This window comes from Pogoniulus pusillus, chromosome 25 (assembly GCF_015220805.1).
Source record: "Pogoniulus pusillus isolate bPogPus1 chromosome 25, bPogPus1.pri, whole genome shotgun sequence".
Taxonomy (NCBI): Eukaryota; Metazoa; Chordata; class Aves; order Piciformes; family Lybiidae; genus Pogoniulus; species Pogoniulus pusillus.
In genome coordinates, this window is record NC_087288.1 from 7,203,253 (window position 1) to 7,220,190 (window position 16,938).

The 16,938-nt window shown below is 49.5% G+C and overlaps 1 protein-coding gene across 2 annotated transcripts in view; it reads left to right on the top strand.

Moving 5' to 3' along the window:
- The window catches only part of FSHR (follicle stimulating hormone receptor), a 326,011-nt gene that overhangs the window by 17,277 nt on the left and 291,796 nt on the right, over window positions 1-16,938 (top strand). Inside the window, exon 1 of one of the 2 annotated variants that reach the window (XM_064164315.1) lies at window positions 2,857-2,926. The exons of the other annotated variant lie outside the window; for it this stretch is intronic. The gene's annotated coding sequence lies outside the window, so the exon portion shown is untranslated. Of the gene's footprint in view, window positions 1-2,856; window positions 2,927-16,938 lie in introns of those variants that run through there. 2 annotated transcript variants of the gene reach the window in all.

The window sequence follows — 16,938 nt, forward strand, 5'->3', positions numbered from 1 at the left end:
ATCACGGTGGAGACCCGCCATGAGATCATTGGAAATCGATAATAGTGCTCACTGGGTGCCATGAGTGAGCAGCCACGAGCAGCTTCACTTCTCTTTTGAGTCAGTTGCTTATCTGTTTCATTCCCTCCCTTGTCAGCACCAGCCTGGCACAGTTTAGCTTCTGTCCATACTCAGCTACACAAATGTACTGCGTTACCAGCCCAAATTTGTTGCCTTCCTGATTTGTCAGGGACAATTTCCTTGAGTGTCATGGAACAACTGAACTTAGGGTGGTATTCCAGCAGGTCTGCATCAAAGACCAGGCAGAACCACATCTCTTCAACACCCCGTGTGCTTGCTTTCCTGTGAGCCAGGGAGATTTGGCAAGCTGAGGTAATACACTCCACATCATGCATTATTCAATGAATATTTCTCCTTTTCTTCTCTTTTGTTTTTTCCTTTCTGAAATCTCTAAAGCCCACCAAATACTACCAGCAAGTCACTACGTTGTTAGTTCACATTCTTCAGTTTATTTTTACAGACATTTGCCAGCAGCACTGAAGTTCTCTGAGTAGCTGTGGTGGGTTTTTTTTAACCATAAATAAGCTGTGGTTTGCACTTTGTTCGCAATCGTTTACAGAAGCTCAGTACTGCAGCAGGTGGGAAAATGCATCTGATAAAATCCTGAGAGAAAAGAGAAACCATGAGCAGCACCTGCAAAGTTTGGATCTGTTTTCTGAGGAAAGGCTGAGGGACTTGGAACCAGGAGAAGACTCTGGGGAGACCTCACAGCTGCTTTCCAATACCTGAAGGGATCCTACAGAAGGGCTGGAAAGGGACTTATCATGAGGGTGTCTAGAGACAGCACAAGGGGAAATGGTTTTTAATTGAGGGAATACCACAATGGCTCAAGTCTTAGAGATCATTTTCTCCAACCTACCCTGCCATGGGAGGTTGCCCAAGGCCTCTTCCAGTCTGGCCTTGAATACCCCCATAGAGGAGGAATCCACAAGATCCCTGGGCAACCTGTTCCAGAGTCTCGCCACCCTCATACTGTAGAACTTCTTCCTAAGGTCTGGCCTAACCCTAGTCACCCTCAGCTTCAAATCATTCTCCCTTGTCCTATGGCTCGAGATCCTTATGAAATGTCACTCTGCAGCCTTCCTGTAGTACCCATTCAGGTATTGGAAGAATCTCCTCTTCTCCAAACTGAACAATCTCAGCCCCCTCAGCCTATCCTGATGACCAAGGTGCTCCAGCCTTTGGATCATCTTTGTGGCCCTCCTCAGGATTTGTTTCAAGAGTTCTGCATCCTCCTTATGTTGGAGACACCAGAACAGGATGCAGTATTCAAGGCAGGGTCAAAACAAAGATAAATTTGTGTTCTCAGATAGAGAATCACAGAATTATCTTGGTTGGAAAAAAAATCTTTCATATCATCCAACTGTACCAGGTCTGATGCTAAACCATACACCTTAGCACCATAATGATCCCTTCCCAAAGTGTGGGGAGAGAGGAGAGCAGAACCATCCGGTGGTTTTCCTGCAGGTTCTATATGTAATTTTAAAATAGAGGTTTTTTTGAGATTAAATATAGAGCAATATAGGTTGCTCTGCCTCTCCAAAATACAGTTGTGGAGAAATAACTTAGGCTTTGTGTTGATGTGATGCTGTTGGATTCAGAAACCTGATTCAGTGATGACAGCATTCTCTTGGCTTTGTGTTCTTAGTAAGTGTGCTTAAGTTGGACATGAGGAGAAAGTTCTTCACGATGAGAGCGGTGAAACACTGGAACAGGTTGCCCAGGGATGTGGTTGAGGCCTCAAGCTGCAACTGGGTGGTTTTAGACTGGACATTAGGAAACATTTATTCACGGCAAGAGTGGTCCAGTTCTGGGCTACTCAATCTAAGAGAGATGTTGAGGTACTGGAATGTGTCCAGAGAAGGGTGATGAAGTTGGTGAGAGGCCTGGAACACAGCCCTGTGAGGAGAGGCTGAGGGAGCTGGGGGTGTTTGCAACACAGCCCTGGAGAAGAGGAGGCTCAGAGCTGCCCTTATTGCTGTCTGCAACTACCTGTAGCCAGGTGGGGATTGGTGTTAAGGAGAGGATTAGGTTTGACCCTGGCTTGGGGTGAAATGCAAGGAGGCTGATGTAAGAGTCATTAAGTAATTTATTAATATATGCAGAGAAAGCTTCCCCAAACATCCTTACAACTCCCCCCCCCCCCCGTCGTGTGATGCAGGTGGTAGAAGTGTTGTTGCAGAACGTCTGTGTACAACCAAGGCATCCCTTTGGAAGAGGTTTTGGAAATGTTTCTGATTAGAGTCTTGCAGCATAGACTGCTGCTGGTAAGGTTAATCAGGTTCCTTGAGCAACTCGACCAAAGGCAGTTCAGATGCCCACTGGTCAGAGGTGTCAATGCCTGCGTCCCAGGAGCACACGCAGGAATGCACGCACGGATGTGCATGGTGAGAGACACGGGGCTGAGGCTTCGCCCGGGCGCCTGCTGCCGTGCGGGCTGCTGCCAGTGGAGTCCGGACTGGGGCACGCCGTCTGCGGGCGGTTCACGGGCACGGGAGGCTCCGCCGTGGCTCGCAGGCAGTCACCGGGCGGGCAGCGGCCACCTGGGCAGAGCGGGGCGCAGGCGTGCGGGCGGGAGCAGTCCCGTTGAGTGCCGTGTGCAGCAGGAGCCAGTGCCGTGTGCAGCAGGAGCCGGCCCCGGCGCTGGCAGGGCGGGCCGGAGCGGCGGGCGGCCAGTCCCGGCGTCCGCGCTCCTTGCTGCGTCGTTGCTAGGTCGTTGCCTATATTCGGGCTGGATCAGGCAGGGCCAGGCTGCCGGTCGCAGGCGAGTCCCTGCTGAGGGGCGATGCACACAGAGACAGGTAAAGCGAGAGCAGCGGCGAGCAAGCAACGGTAAGGGCAGCGGGCAGCGAGCCAGCAGGGAGAGGTGAGCAGCTTGGTTACCTGCAGTCTCCTGCTGGTCAGCTGTGCGCCGACGCTAACGGCCCTGTGGCCGCGGTGTTGTCCAGTGGGCCAAAACACACCGGGTGAGGCAGGGTCCGCAGGCCTGGCTGCCCCAGACACGGGAGGAGCATAGGCCTTGGGCCCGGCAGGCCCTGAGCTGGGCGTGTGGGCTTACACAGCTGCCTCGCACAGCCTGGGCCCGGGGCAGGCCTCATGGCGCCAGGCCCTTGTGTCACACAGCTGCCTTAGCCTGGCCCCGGGGCAGGCCTCATGGCGCCAGGCCCTTGTGTCACACAGCTGCCTTGCACAGCCTGGGCCCGGGGCAGGCCTCATGGCGCCAGGCCCTTGTGTCACACAGCTGCCTTGCACAGCCTGGGCCCGGGGCAGGCCTCATGGCGCCAGGCCCTTGTGTCACACAGCTGCCTTGCGCAGCCTGGGCCCGGGGCAGGCCTCATGGCGCCAGGCCCTTGTGTCACACAGCTGCCTTAGCCTGGGCCCGGGGCAGGCCTCATGGCGCCAGGCCCTTGTGTCACACAGCTGCCTTGCGCAGTCTGGGCCCGGGGCAGGCCTCATGGCGCCAGGCCCTTGTGTCACACAGCTGCCTTGCACAGCCTGGGCCCGGGGCAGGCCTCATGGCGCCAGGCCCTTGTGTCACACAGCTGCCTTGCACAGCCTGGGCCCGGGGCAGGCCTCATGGCGCCAGGCCCTTGTGTCACACAGCTGCCTTAGACAGCCTGGGCCCGGGGCAGGCCTCATGGCGCCAGGCCCTTGTGTCACACAGCTGCCTTAGACAGCCTGGGCCCGGGGCAGGCCTCATGGCGCCAGGCCCTTGTGTCACACAGCTGCCTTAGCCTGGGCCCGGGGCAGGCCTCATGGCGCCAGGCCCTTGTGTCACACAGCTGCCTTGCACAGCCTGGGCCCGGGGCAGGCCTCATGGCGCCAGGCCCTTGTGTCACACAGCTGCCTTGCACTGCCTGGGCCCGGGGCAGGCCTCATGGCGCCAGGCCCTTGTGTCACACAGCTGCCTTGCACAGCCTGGGCCCGGGGCAGGCCTCATGGCGCCAGGCCCTTGTGTCACACAGCTGCCTTAGACAGCCTGGGCCCGGGGCAGGCCTCATGGCGCCAGGCCCTTGTGTCACACAGCTGCCTTAGCCTGGGCCCGGGGCAGGCCTCATGGCGCCAGGCCCTTGTGTCACACAGCTGCCTTGCACAGCCTGGGCCCGGGGCAGGCCTCATGGCGCCAGGCCCTTGTGTCACACAGCTGCCTTGCACTGCCTGGGCCCGGGGCAGGCCTCATGGCGCCAGGCCCTTGTGTCACACAGCTGCCTTGCACAGCCTGGGCCCGGGGCAGGCCTCATGGCGCCAGGCCCTTGTGTCACACAGCTGCCTTGCACAGCCTGGGCCCGGGGCAGGCCTCATGGCGCCAGGCCCTTGTGTCACACAGCTGCCTTGCACAGCCTGGGCCCGGGGCAGGCCTCATGGCGCCAGGCCCTTGTGTCACACAGCTGCCTTGCACAGCCTGGGCCCGGGGCAGGCCTCATGGCGCCAGGCCCTTGTGTCACACAGCTGCCTTGCACAGCCTGGGCCCGGGGCAGGCCGGACCTCATGGCGCCAGGCCCTTGTGTCTCTTTCCCGCTTACCTCTGGTGTGGCAGGTAGGTAAACACGTCCAGGCAAGGCAGAACGTGTCTAAGCCTGTTTTGGGCCTATGGGCCCTCCACTACAATTGGTCTCTTCTGCCAGGCAACCAGCAACATAACAAGGGAACACAGTGTCGTGTTGTGCCAGGGGAGGTCTAGGCTGGATGTTAGGAGCAAGTTGTTGGCAGAGAGAATGATTGGCATTGGAATGGGCAGCCCAGGGAGGTGGTGGAGTCACCATCCCTGGAGGTGTTCAAGAAAAGCCTGGATGAGGCACTTAGTGCCATGGTCTGGTTGACTGGAGAGGGCTGGGTGCTAGGTTGGGCTGGAAGATCTTGGAGTTCTCTTCCAGTCTGGTTGATTCCATGATTCTATGGTCAGGCATTGGAATGGGCTGCCCAGGGAGGTGGATTAGTCAAGAACTAGATGTGTTTGAAGGTTGTTTGGATGTGGTGCTTGCAGATATGGTTTAGGGTGAACTTAGTAGAGCAGAGATAATGGTTGGACTTGAGCATCCTGGAGGTCTTTCCTAGCTGGAATGTTTCTGTGATTCAAGATCAGACTGAGTGTGGCCCTGGGCAACCTGCTCTAGTTGGAGGTGTCCCTGCTGATGGCAGGGGTGTTAGACAAGATGACCTTTGCGGGTCCCTTCCAAACCAATGCAATCTGTGAACCTGTGAAAGTAAGAAAGATGTTCAATGTCTTATTTTTATTTCTGCCAATCCACTCAACTCATTGTTCATAGATGCAGTGATGTGAAAATCTGGATACCCTTGTCTATTTGCTGTGGAGGGGAAGCAGGTGAATGCTATGTTGTTCAAATTAGAAGCAATTACATACTCCATTTCTGTCCCTACTCTTGATTATAGTCATTGCTAATCTTGGTATTTCAAATATTTTATTAGGCTGCCTCCATGCTAATTTTTTCCCTTTTGGCCTTTTTACAAGTTCCCTAGGAATAAAATTTCTACCTTGGTGCTCAAAACTTGCTGCATAAAGGACACTTGAGCTGCAACTGTAAAGGAGTTCTTTTTTTTTTTTTTTCTGGGTAAAGGGTTGCTCCCTGTGGCTGGAACCTCTCCACCACTTAAAAGCAGCAGTGGGAAGGAAACTTGTGGACTAAGCAGGGGGTGTGCTCTGCATTTCTACAAGCCTGGGAGCTCCCTTTGCCTGTGACTACTCCTGGCATTGGAGTGAAAAGAAATGTTACAGAGCTGAGGGAAGGAAAAAAACAAACCACAAAGCAAATCCAAATGAAAAAACTCTAAAGAATCAAAAAATCCCACCAAAACCACCCAACAAACAAACAGAAAGAGAAGAGTGGGAAGGAAGGCCAGTGGGATCCTGGGGTGTATTAGGAAGAGTGTGTCCAACAGATCAAGGGAGGTTCTCCTCCCCCTCTATTCTGCCCTGGTGAGACCTCCTTTTGAGTACTGTGTTCAGTTTTGGGTTCCCTAGTTTAAGAAGGACAGAGATCTGCTGGAGAGGGTCCAGCAGAGAGCTACAAGGATGATTAGGGGACTGGAGCACTGCCTGATGAGGAGAGGCTGAGGGACCTGGGGCTTTTTAGTCAGGAGAAGAGAAGACTGAGAGGGGATTTAATCAATGTTTATAAATATCTGAGGGATGGGGGTCAGGAGCCAGGGGACAGGCTCTGCTCACTTGCTCCCTGGGATAGGTCAAGGAACGATGGATGTAAGCTGCAGCACAGGAGGTTCCACCTCAAGACAAGGGGGAATTTGTTTACTGTAAGGGTCCCAGAGCCCTGGAAAAAGCTGCCCGGAGAAGTCATGGAGTCTCCTTCTCTGGAGACTTTCAAGGTCTGCCTGGATGTGTTCCTCTGTGACCTGACTTATATTGTGTGGCAGGGGAGTTGGGCTCAATGATCTCTGTGGGTCCCTTCCAACCCCTGACATGCTGTGGTCATGTGAAAGGTTTTAATGCACAGTGATGCACTTCGGGAACAGTGAAAGAAGAGAAGGATCAAACAAAGGTGCTGTGTCCACTCCATCCATTTCCTTCACTTCCCCTGAAGGCAGTGGTGTTTGTTCCATCTGTAATTTACCCCAGGCTTCCAAACAATCAAAGCTTGAAGAAATCATAGAATCCTAGGATTGTTTCATTGGGAAAAGCCCTCTAAGATGATCAAGTCCAACACCACCGTGGCTATCAAACCATCTCCCAAAGTGCCATGTCCGCGTGTTCCTTGAACACCTTAGAGAGGGTGACTGCACCACCTTCCAGGGCAGCCTGTTCAATTCCTACACAGTGAAGAAGCTTCCGTAAAGAATTTTTGTCAATGTCTAGTGTAAAATGTGGGCTCTGATTCATCCTTACTGTAAATAAGGTGTTCATGCCATCTGCATTTAGGGTTATTGATTTGCCCTGTGGGCAGCCTGAGGACAGGCTGAGGGAGATGAGCTTGCTCAGCCTAGAGAAGAGAAGATCATAGAATGTGATCTTTGATCACATAACCTGCCTGGAGGTGTTCAAGGCCAGGTTGGATGAGGCCTTGAGCAACCTGTTCTAGTGGGAGGTCTCCCTGCCTATGGCACAGGGTTGGAACTGGATGATCTTTGAGGTTCCTTCCAACTAAGCCATTCTATGATTCTAAGACTCCATGGAGACCTAATTGCCATCTTCCAGTACCTCAGGGGACCTACGGGAAGGCTGCAGAGGGACTGTTTATGAAGGCCTACAGTGACAGGATGAGGGACAATGGTTTGAAATGAGAGAAGAACAGATTTAGATTGGATGTTAGGAACAAGTTCTCTACAATGAGGATAGTTGAGCACTGGAACAGGTTGCCCAGAGAGGTGGTGGAGGCCCCATCCCTGGAAATATTCAAGGTGAGGCTTGACAAGGCTCTGGACAACCTAATCTAGTAGAGGATTAATGGATAACATTTGGAGGTGACTTCCACCCCAGATGATTCTATGACTAGCATCCCTTTCCATTCACTGCTTAAGGATTCTAGAAAAATCAGTCTCCTAAGGTGTCTAAAAGGTTCACCCATAGTTAAAGGTTACTTCCTTCCCCCAGTACACCTTTTTATACCCTTTTCCATGGTGATATTTTAGAACAGAAACATTTTGTCTAGCTTCTCTCTTAAAGTTATATTTGGAGACTGCTGTAGAAGGGAAAAGAAAAATCTCTGCAAATCACTGGAGAGTGTTTTGGAGGATTTTATTCTTTTTTACCCTCATTATTTTTTTTTAAACTTGTCTTATTTTTGTAGTCCTGCCTTTCTTCCTCCTTACCAGATTGTTTATACTTAAAAAGAAATAAGCCTTCTGCTTGTTGCAGAGTCACTCCTCTTTCCGTTTTCCTGCAGCTAACGTTGGTTTCTGTTGTCCTTTTCCACGTTTAGACATAGCCAGGATAAATTTCAATGACAGCCTTTCCAACTGTTTCTAAATATTTCTCACTCTCCCTGCAGAACAATTTCCATATGTTAATGAATTCAAATCAAACTTCCATAAGGCATTCTCCTCTACCCCTCTTACCATCATCCCGAAACTGAAGGGGTTCATTTTGTTCAGGTGGAGCTCGCTTTCTACGCCCCCCCAGCACCAGCAAAGCTGTTGAGAGTAGGAGCGTGCTGCCCACGGCCACCTGCTCTGCCAGAGGGTCCAGAGCCTCGCCAGCATGGTGCCAAGGCATCAGCTCAGAGTGGAAGGCTGCGGGAGGCAGATCTCTTCTACCTTGCACTCTCTCCTGAGTGACCTTAGCTGACAAAGAGAAAACTTGCTGTAGAGGTTGGGCTTGGCTCATGTGGTTACAGTGGGGTTTGGGGTTTTTTTTGTCTTTTTGTGTTGTGGTTTTATTTGGTTATTTTCTCTAGTCTCCCACCTGGCAAATTGCCTGTTCATGCTCAGCTGGACTACTGCCTCCAGCTCTAGGACCTCCAACACGAGAACAACATAGACTTGCTGGAGCAGGTCCAGAGGAGGGCCAACAAGGTGATCAGAGGGCAGGAGCACCTCTTCTATGAAGACAAGTTGAAGAACTAGAGCTCCTCAACCTGGAGAAGAGAAGGCTCTTAGAGCTGCGTTTCAGTATCTGAAGGGTACCTACAAGAAGGCTGGGGAGGGACTGTTTAGAAGGGCCTGTGCTGATAGGATGATAGGACAATGGTTTGAAACTGGAGCAGGGGAGACGTAGGTTGAAAATCAAGAGGAAGTTCTGCACAATGAGAGTGGTGAAATACTGCAACAGGTTGTCCAGAGAGATGGTAGAGCCTCCATCCTTAGAGGCATTCAAAATCAGCCTTGTTGTGTCCCTGGGCAGCCTGATCTAGTGTCCCTGCTGACTGCAGAGGGGTTGGACAAGATGACCTTTGGGGGTCCCTTCCAATCCAATGCAATCTGTGAATTTTGTTGTGCAGTTCTGCACAGCTATAAGGGAAATAGGCCGATAGATGCATTGCAGAACATCCTGCTCTCCCAACCACTCAAAAATCCCTTTGCATGTCCCAGTATGGTGGCACAGGTCCTTTCACTGACTTGGAGAGCAAGGCCCCTATTCTTTTCTTTCTGGGGAGAAGTCAGCAAATCATCACAGAAGGTTAGAGGCTGGATGGGACCTTGAAACATCATCTAGTCCAACTCCTCTGCTAGAGCAGAACCACCTATACCAGATCACCAGGTCATCTTCAGCTTGATTTAATTTCTGTTATTTTTTTTAACCTAATTTCTCTACAATTTAGGTGAAAGAGGAACATGAGTCAAAAAAAAAAAAGTTTCTGAGTATAAGAGATTCTTAAATATTTGTGTTTAAAAAACACACAAAAAAGGCAATGAGCTGACCATTATCCTTCTGGTGAGACAGAAACTTAGCAGGAGAGAAGCAATGCCTGATGAACAACATGAATATAAAGTAGGCTCTAAAGATAATAATGTTGAGGGCTTTGCAATCCCTCAATCTCCCAGTGATTTCTGGTAATAATATGATCATTTTGCAGTGCCTTCTATTTTCATTATTGTCATTGTCACATAAATAAGGCATCAAAGTTTTGGTGCCTTGTGAGCAGTGTTCTCTAAATTGCAGTAATGGAGTGTTCTGCTTTGACCTTTTCAATCGTGTGTGACTGCTTGGTTGGGCTTTTTACTTACAGCTGTGCTGAGTGCTATGGCAGGAGTGAGTGGGTACCAGCTCATAAAAAACATTAGAAGCAAGTCAACATGGTTTTACTAAGGAGAAGTCATCTTTAACATGGTAGCTTTCTATGAGGACATAGCCAGGTGGGTAGATGATGGTAGTGCAGTGGATGTGGTTTATCTTGATCTCAGGAAAGAATTTGACACTGTCTGCCACAGCACCCTTGCAGCTCAACTGAGGAAGTGTGGTCTGGGTAGTGAGGTGGATGTGAACTGGTTGAAGAAATGAAGTCAAGAGAGTTGTGGTCAATGGGGCAGAGTCTGTTTGGAGGCCTGTATCTAGTGAGGTCCCGCAGGGGTTGGTACTGGGACCAGTATTATTCAATGTATTATCAGTGACCTGGATGAAGGAACAGGGAGTGCTGTCAGCAAGTTTGCCGATGACACCAAAGTGGGAGAAGTGGCTGACACCCCCCTCAGGCTGTGCTGTCATTCAGCCAGACCTGGACAGGCTGGAGAGTTGGGTGGGAAGAAACTGAATGAAATCCATCAAGGGCAACTGTAGAGTCTGGAATCTGGGAAAAAACAACCACAGGTATAGGTTGGGGACTGACCTGCTGGAGAGCAGCATAGGCAAAAGAGACCCGGGGGCCCTGATGAACAGGATGACCATGTGCCAGCAAGTGTGCTCTTGTGGCCAGGAAGGCCAGTGCCATTATGGGGTTTATTAGAAGAGCTGTGCTTAGTAGGTGGAGAGAAGTTTTCCTTCCCCTCTATTCTGCCCTGGTGAGGCTGCCTATGGAATATTGTGTCCAGTTCTGGGCCCTGGAATTCAAGAGCTTCTAGGAAACTGAGAGAGTCGCAAAGATGCTGAAGGCAGTGGAACATCATAGTGTTGAGGAAAGCCAGAGGGAATTGGGACTCTTCGTCTTGGAGCAGAGGAGCCTGAGGGTTGACTTCATTCATGTTTGTAAGGATGTGCAGGGCAGCATCAGGAGGATGGAGCCAGGCTCTGTTCAGGCATGTCCAATGACAGGACAAGGGCCAGTGGGTGGAAACTGGAGCAGGGAAGGTTCCACAAGAACATAAGGAAAAACTTTTTCACTCTGAGGATGCCAGAGCCCTGGAGCAGGCTTTCCAGAGAAGTTGTGGAGTTGTCTTCTCTGGGGATGTTCAAAACCCACCTGCATGCATTCCTGTGTGACTTGCCCTAGGTGATCCTGCTTTAGCAGAGGGTGTCGATATGCTGATCTTTTGAGGTCTCTTCCAGCACTTAACGATCTGTAAACTTGTGTAGTGCTGGAAAACTCACAGAATCACAGAGTTGTCAGGTTTGGAAAGGACCTCAAGGGTCATCTAGTTCCAATCCCCCTGCCATGGGCAGGGATACCTCATGCAAGATCAGGTTGCCCAGAGCCACAACTAGCCTGGCCTTAAAAACATCCTGGGATGGGGCTTTCGGCACCTCCTTGGGCAACCTGTTTCAGTGTCTCACCATCCTCATGGTGAATAACTTTTTCCCAATATCTAATCTAAATATGCCCTCTAGTTTAGATCTGTTCCCCCCAGTCCTATCACTACCTGACACCCTAAGTAATCCCTCACCAGCTTTCTTGTAGGCCCCCTTCAGATATTGGAAGGCCACAAAAAAGTCTCCTCAGAGCCTTCTCTTCTCCAGTTACTATGTAAAAACATAATATTTCACAAAATGTGTAGCATGAAGTGTTGAACTTGTGATAAATCAGTCTTGTGACAAAAGGTGTAATGAGATTAGTAACTACACCACCAACAACAAAAAATTAATCCTTTCTAATGAGAGAGATTGTGCCCAGGAGGGGAAACGGTGTGAATTTAACTTGATCTCATTATACTCCTGAATTTGTAATCTTATTTTCCTCCTCAGATGCTTCACTTAAGAAGGCAGCAGTGTGTGTGTGTGATTGGTTGTGATACACTCTATGTTTGGGAAAAGTTACTTAATCCTCTGACTTCAGTGAACTGGAAGTGAGTAATCCTCAAAGCAGAGGGAAACTTCCTAAAATTTGGAAGTCTTTTGATTCTTATCTCAAGTTCTGCAGAACACAACTAGTGGTGACTGCTCCATGTTCCAGTGGCTGCAGTTCTTTAGAAAGCCTGTCCCAGTCTGTGAGGAGGGACACATACAGAATAATTAGAGCAGAGAATTCCACATCCAGCACATAGATTACAGAGATGAGGTTTTGACCATCAATGCTGAGTAAGAGCTGTGAGTTAAACTATAACACAACTGCAGTGGACCTAGAAGCCTCTCTTAGCCATTACCTCTGGCTCATGATTTTTCACTCATTTGCTCCATGAAGCAGATAGCTGAGGGGAAGGTGGAGGGGAAATGAGGAATTCTTTGGAGCAAATTATGTCTTTTCTCTTCCCCTATTTACCATCTTCTTTCAGGTATGCTGCCTAAGTACTAAATGACTGCACTCAAGGCTCTGACAGTTTTTGGCTATGCTCATTTGTCGTGAGAGGATAAAGGACATAAAAGAGCCTGCTTCTTCCTGTGCATCCATAACCCAAATTGCAAGCACACGCAGGAGTGTCCTTTGCAACGCCTGCATGTGTGCAGCTCAAGTCACAGATGAAGGAATAGAGCCCCAGCCTCAAAACCTTGCATGGTCTCCTGCCTCCTCACTGGGAAGGAGATAAATACTGTAGAATCCAGGTCTGAAGTTGCTGTCAGGGCTGGGTGTGCAGTGATTTCTTTCTCAGCCTTGGACTAGGAATATGCATGAGCGAGTAATGAGACATTTAGGAGCTCAAATTAGTCTCTTCTCTTAGCAACTTCCTTCTTCCTACACCTCAAAGCACTCTAACCAGTCCTTCCCTCTTCATAATCCACCTCCAGGATTTGAGCAACATAGAAGCTTCCAAAATACAATTGCTTTCACTAGGAATTCCTCTAACAAGCAACTGGCCGGGGAGGGAAGAGAGAAAGTTTCTGCCCTTTCTAGCTGAGACACCAGGGCCAGGAGGTAGCTACCACTGAGCAGCTGTGTGCATTGCACCCAGACTCCAGCCTCCTGGCCACTCAGGCTCATCTATGTCACAAAAAGCTGGATTTGAACTGCAAAGCAGAATTCAATCCTGTGTTTCTTCTAGTCTGTCTCTTTCAGTTCACAGCTTGCTCGCCACACCTTGGAGGACTTTTTTGCTGTGGGAGGCCGATGGGAAACTTACTGCAAGTGTGCCCTGTGTCTTGGTTTTCAGTCCTACCAGGCAAAGGCCTCTCTCCTAGGCTCCCTCTTTCTCTTCATTTCTATTTATCTGCCTCCCATTTGCTTCCAGCTATCCTTCTTATTCCTGTTTTCCATCTCTTTCCCAGTCTGTCTCTTGATGGCCACTGAACAACTCATCACGTTCTCCCTCCACTATTCTGCTTTCATTCTCTTCTCAGTTGTCAGTTCCAAAGCTTCACTTCTCAAACTTACTTGTGTCCTCAACATCTGTTTTGTTACTGCTGGCATCAGGATCTCCCTGTTGTCCTCCTCTTCACTGCCCCAGTCCAGCAGAAATTTAAGCAGAGGAGCACAAGATGAAATGTGCCCTGCCAAACTGGTGCATGCAGGCTTGGTCACAGGACCCCATCTCTGGGACTTGAGGTGCTAAACTCTAAGCAGCTATTCCTAAGAATAAATGCATGAGTAGTGAGGGTAAGTGAACAAAAGCTTGTAAGAGGGTTGTTGTGGTACAGATTTTCACAACACTGGCCATAAGGACATTTTTAACACAAAAAACTCTGAGATGAAAATTAAGAGTAGCCCTGCAGAAAAGGACTTAGGGGTGCTGGTAGGTGAGAAGCTGAATGTGAGCCAGCAATGGGCACTTCCAGCCTAGAAGGCTAATTGCATCCTAGGCTTCATCAAAACATGCTTGGCCAGCAGGTCAAGAGAGGTGATTCTGCCACTCTGCTCTACTCCAGTGAGACCTAGCCTGCAGTGTTGTGTCCAGCTCTGGGCTCCCAAAACAAGAGAGACATGGACCTGCTGGAACATATCCAGAAGAGCCACAGATGTGATCATAGGGCTTGGAGAATCTCTCCTACAGGCTGAAAGAACTGGGGCTGCTCAGACTGGAGAAGACTCCAGGGACCTCTTATAGCTATATTCCACTATCTGAAAGGGACCTACAGGAAGGCTGGGGAGGAACTGTTTAGAAGGGCCTGTGGTGATAGGACAAGGGGCAATGGTTTGAAACTGGAGCAGGAAAGATTTGGGTTGGACATCAGGAGGAGGTTCTGCACAATGAGATTGGTGAAACATTGGAACAGATTGCCCAGAGATGTGATTGTGGCCTTGTCCCTGGAGACATTCAAGATCGGCCTTGATTTGTCCCTGGATAGCCTGATCTAGTTGGAGGTATCCCTGCTGACTTGAGGGGTTTTGGACAAGATGACCTTTGTGGGTCCTATCCAACCCAATGCAGTCTATGAATTATACAGTGCCAGAAGTTCACTTCCAGGTGGAAACACAGCCATAGTGTGACCCAGCATGCAGTCAGAGCTTTCCCTGAATTGAAGCAGGAGACACTTGCTTTGGCAGCAGAACTACCATCTAACATAAAAAAAATAACATGATGATTTTAGAGTTAATATCATGCTTGTTGTCTTCCCTTTTTTCTGCCTTTATGGCATTAGTGATGCTCTTCTCTTCCTTGCTGCCCCCTTTCCCCGCCCTCCATTAGAACCCCTATGGTAATGTTCATACCTATCTTGAGCAATGTATTCACAGCTTTTGTTTCACTGTACTTCTGTCTCCTGTTTAAGTGGGCTTTTGGCAGCATTATGTCTGGTTAAATAAGCATTTCCTAAATTCACTGCACTGAAATAGAGTGCAATTAACAGTGTAAAATGATTTTTGAAGTGTTATCATTGCATAAAAAATACTAAAGTATGCTTTGGAACTGTCCTTAGGAAGTAGATGTATAGGTCTGTATAGGTCTGCTGCTTTGGATGACTTCTAGAACACCATATCAAATTCAGTAGCTGCACTGACATGCAGCAATGATCTGGTGTCCTAAAAACAATGAGCCTGCTTTCTCTGTGCTGCAAACCTGAGCAACAGGCAAATTGTAAATCTCCTTTTGCCAGAAGGTGCTATGGTCATAGAACCAACCAGATCCTGGGCTGCATCAAAAGTGGTGTGGCCAGCAGGACACAGGAGGGGATTCTGCCCCTCTGCTCTTGTGAGACCCCATCTGCACCACTGCATCCTGTGCTGGTGCTCCCAGCACCAGAAGGAAATGGAACTGCTGAAGCATATCCAGAGGGGGCCACAAAGATGGTCAGAGGGCTGGAGCACCTCTCCAGTGGGAACAGGCTGTGAGAGCTGGGTCTGTTCAGCATGGAGAAGGCTAAGGGGAACCTTAGAGCAGCCTTCAGTACCTGAAAGGGGCCAAAAAGAAAGGCAGGAAAGGACTTTTTACAAGGGCTTGTAGTGGTAGGGTGAGAAGAAAGGGGTTGAAGCTCGAGGAGGGCAGATTTAGACTGGAGATTAGGAAGAAATTCTTTGCAGTGAGGGTGGTGAGACACTGGAACATGTTGCCCAGAGTCACTGTGGATGCCCCCTCACCTGGAGGTGTCCAAGGCCAGGTTGGGTCAGGTCTTCAGTGACCTATTCTAGAGGGAGGCTGTAGCCAGGTGGGGGGTGGCCTTTTCTCCCAGGCAACCAGCAACAGAACAAGGGGACACAGTCTGAAGCTGTGCCAGGGGAAGTATAGTCTGGATGTTAGGAGGAAGTTCTTCACAGAGAGAGTGATTGGCATTGGAATGGGCTGCCCAGGGAGGTGGTGGAGTCACCATTCCTGGAGGTGTTCAAGAAAAGCCTGGCTGAGGCACTTAGTGCCATGGTCTAGTTGACTGGCTAGGGCTGGGTGCTAGGTTGGACTGAATGATCTTGGAGGTCTCTTCCAACCTGGTTGATTCTATACCTGATGCTCCTCACCATATCATGAAGCTTTTATACAACATAAACCAAACATGTTCATGCCTGGACAGTAAATTCTTTAGCCTTCATTACAGAAGCAAAGAGGACCTGCTCAGTTATGCAGCTGCATATTCAATTAGCGGTTTAGACTTCCCAGTTTAAGTGCATCTGGGGAAAACAGAAGCTCTTTAGAAGGGATACTTAAGTAAGTTAAGTGTGGTTCATATTATCAGCAATTTGTAGAAGCTTGGTTTCACTGCAGATTACATCTGTTAAGAAGTGCTATGTCAAACAGGCAGAGGCTTTGGTGATTACAGAATCACTGAATATGCCTACTTGGAAGAGACCTTGAAGGTCATCCATCCCCATCCTTGACTGAGTACTGGAGGGTGGGTTATCTACACCCTGGGGGAGCTGCTCTGTGTTATTAATATCTGAGGCAAGTTCATGGTGTACTAGGAATGATGGAAGAACTGCCCAAAAGGTGGTGGTGTTTACACTCAGTGTTAGAGTGGTGACAGTTGATGATCAGAGGGCTGGGGCACCTGTCCTACAAACACAGGCTGAAAGAATTTGGGCTGTACAGCCTGGAGAAGAGAAGGCTGTAAAGACACCTTAGAGCTGCATTTCAGTATCTGAAAGGGACCTATAGGAAGGCTGGGGAGGGACTTCAGAAGGGCTTGTGGTGATAGAATGAGAGGCTGTGGTTTGAAAGTGGAGCAGGGTATATTTAGGTTGGACATTAGGAGGGAGTTCTGCATAGTGAGAGTGGTGAGATAGTGGAACAGATTGCCCAGGGGTGTGGTGGAAGCCTCATCTCTGGAGACATTCAAGATCAGCCTTGATGTGTCCCTAGGCAGCTTTATCTGTTTAGAGCTGTCCCTGCTGGCTGCAGAGGGGTTGGACAAGATGAGCTTCCAACCCAAGGCAATGTTACAATTACCAAACCACACTTGGAGCAGTTTGTATGAAATGTGATGGAGCTGTTGGTCCATCCTCTTCTACTGGAAGTGTTTATGGGCAGCTCAAACAAAAACTGCACGAGATAGACCCTAGCCTAAATCAAACTTGATCGCTTGCAGGCTTTGCTGTGGTGAGGCACGAGTGGGCTTTTAAACAACTTGTTGGGGGTTTCTTTGCACCTATGCTTGAAAGATCTCATCTTTCAAAAGCTGGGAATTGGTGCTGATGTAAAGCATTAGGATCTGAGCCAAAGCCAGCTGTCTGTGTAGGTGCCAGACAGGCAATCCTGCTGCCACAGTGCTTCACCTACCTCCATCTTTCATCTTCCCACCGGAAA